The sequence below is a fragment of the Paroedura picta genome, chromosome 2 (genome assembly GCF_049243985.1).
Source record: "Paroedura picta isolate Pp20150507F chromosome 2, Ppicta_v3.0, whole genome shotgun sequence".
Classification (NCBI taxonomy): domain Eukaryota; kingdom Metazoa; phylum Chordata; class Lepidosauria; order Squamata; family Gekkonidae; genus Paroedura; species Paroedura picta.
The window spans coordinates 75,522,623-75,525,426 of NC_135370.1; the positions used below are offsets into that span (position 1 = coordinate 75,522,623).

Here is a 2,804-nt window from a genome sequence, read left to right on the forward strand (position 1 = left end):
AACAAACACTAACAATGTGCTCCCCGGGCATTGTTTAGAGTCTTGGTTTAACAATATGTAACCAAAAAAGGCCACCATGTGCACCAGGGTGGGTTTTGACTGTCTCGATGGTACTAACAGTTCTGTTTCTCATTTTTTGCCAACAGAGGTCCTTTCCGATGATGATGAGCCAGCCCTGGGTCCAGCCGGCTCACCACCTAGAGGTGCTCTCCAAGCAGAGGAGAGGCTTGCGAGGGAACGCGGCAGGCTGAGGCGCGTCTCCATCTTAACAAGCGTTGGAGAAAGGATCCTTGAGCACTGCCAGGAGGAGTCAAGGCGTGCCGCGGCCGCAGACCAAGCAATGCTCTCCCTCGTGGCCCAGGAGGGGAAAAAATTGCGGGCAATCCTTAGGGAGTCAAACCAATCCCTACGCGAAAGCGTGGAGGAGGTGAGACTGATAAGGAGACTGATGGAGAGGGCGGTCGTGGTAATGGAGACGGCCAACCCTCCTCAGATTACCGTACATGTCCCCCCCCCCACCCACACCTACACCACCACCTCCAGCACCCACCCCACCGACCCCGTCTCAGAATGCCTCGACCCAAACTAGAAGGAGGACTGTTCTCGGGAAGAGAATAATAAAACCCGCGGACAAGTTCTCCCCCTCCTAGTTTGGGCCAGTTTGTCTATTTAACTTTATCTGTGTTTGCTGTTGTTTGTTAAATAAAGTTTATATTTTTGACTCTCTGTGTACCCTCTCTAGTGATTGTGTCTATTCTGGTACTGTTGTGTGGGTTGGAGGTTGGAGGGGTGTCAGTTAAAGGGGTTTTAGGAGTGTGGGGTGAAAGGTGTGCGAGTGTAAGGAGTCACACTGGAGTCTTTTTCAGAAAATTTGCAACATTTTATTTTCAAAAACAGTTCAACAGGGGAAAAAAATTAGGGAATGTAACTTGGACCCCCCCACCCCCACCCCCACCCTCCAGGAAAGCCAACTTTTTTAAAACAAATTTATAAATTTAACAGGGATAAAAAATTAGGGAATGTAACTTGGACCCCCCCCAACACCCCCCACCCCAAAACACAAACAGAAAACAACACTCAGGTCCCTCCGCTCCCCTCACCAGCCCCTTCCATCTCCCTCACTCTTCTGCACAACCGTCCCATTGTTCCCCTGACTTTGCGGCGGAACAGGTCTTCGTCCTCCTTCTTCTTAACTGTGTGGGGAGGGAGAAAAAGTACACATTAGTGCCACACATATTTTCCAATTTTCGAGTTTACATGGATACACTTTTTATTGGCCTTAGCCACAGTGTGAGAAGAGTTGGGCAGTGGGGAACATAACCTACGTTCTTCCGCCTCCCTCTGCTGCCTCTGCCTCTCCATTTCCCCTTTTAGGTCAGCCACTTCTGCCTCTAAGGATGTCACCCTGGCCTCCATGGCACGCATCCTTGCCTCCATAGTTTCTGCTATAGAAATCAAATAAAGAATTCAATCACACTTCAAATGGAAGCATCACAGCAGGCTCCCTTATGGCTCCATGGGGGTACACACACATGGGTCTCCCTCAAAGAAATAAAACTCTCACCTGCAGCCTGTCCTGAGGTGGAAGGTCCCTCTTCCTCCCCTTCCTCACGCTCAGGTAATTTTGCAAGTTTGGATGGTGATTGTGTGGCTGGGCGAAGAAAAAGAGAAATCATAAGTAAAAGCACACAAACCAAAGATGAAACACATCTGATGGCCACACCACAATCAGAGCCAAATCGCATTACCAAAGTGGTTGTACAGTACTGGCGGGCTAAGTCAGAGGGGGTTGACAGCATCTTAATACTTTCTCGAATTTCATTGGGGACAGTAGGGGAAAGAGGCATCTAGACATTCCATGCATGCTTAAGGGTAAAACACAACGAGGGCAGCACTCACCCATATGCCTCCTCATCTCCAGGGGGGGCTTCCCAGCCTTCTCCCATATCTTGACCATCAGGTCGTGGAAGACCGTTCTCCCACTTGGCTGCGGGACCCCCCCCCCCCACTGTTCTAGACTGTTTAGGAAGTCCAGCTTCACCCTCTTAAATTTCGTCCGGACCTGCTCCCAGGTCCGGACGTAGCCCCTCTCCCTCAGCTTGGATGCCAACACCAGGTAAGCACCCTTGGTGTGGCAGTGGGTGCTGGCCATAAGGCGGCCAACACTTTTTGATTGGAGAACAAGCTCCAGAAGTGACTCAGCCTCGGCGCGCTGCCAGAAGGAGCCCTTCCGTGGCTTCGGCATCTTCGGAATGACGGTTAGGGAACGAACATGCGTTGCTCCAATCGACCACCCCTATTTTAAATGTATCAAAGCTGCCCACCAATGAAATTATTCCTTGGAACATAAGTGGATTGATCCTCCAGTTTGACAGGGGTCGCCAATACTTCCTGGCTACCCGCCTCCCCAAACTTTCCCTGTTCTGCGCTTCCGTACTGTGTTTGTCAACTTCAGCGTGGAGTTAGCATGAAGGGTGCTTTTGTCAAAGTGCTTTTGGACCAGAGATTCCCCGTTTTTTTGCTGGCTAAGTAGACAAACCGCACAAGACAAGGTTAAACAAAGAACATAAAACTTTATTTAACACCAGAGTAGAAAAAACAATCAAACACGCCTCCTGTTTCTGTAGATGTGGGTGGCTATAGCGTCCCGAACCTTGCACCCCTCCGCATAGATCCTTTTTTTCCTTGCTTCAGGGATGTCTTGTGTGTCCTCAAGGACTACAGGATCAGGTTCATCCACAGGGAAGGGGATGTTATGTCCCTTGTCCTCGCAGATGTTGTGCAAAATGACACATGCGATGATC

General features: G+C 49.9%; 1 long non-coding RNA gene across 1 annotated transcript; it reads right to left on the bottom strand.

The window, feature by feature from the left end:
- Positions 1-1,102: 1,102 nt before the first annotated feature.
- On the bottom strand, positions 1,103-1,702 carry LOC143828688 (uncharacterized). The gene is made up of 3 exons (XR_013227834.1): positions 1,565-1,702; positions 1,326-1,445; positions 1,103-1,193 (listed from the first exon to the last, which is right to left on the bottom strand). It is a non-coding gene; the product is annotated as an uncharacterized LOC143828688 (long non-coding RNA).
- Between the last annotated feature and the right edge of the window lie 1,102 nt (positions 1,703-2,804).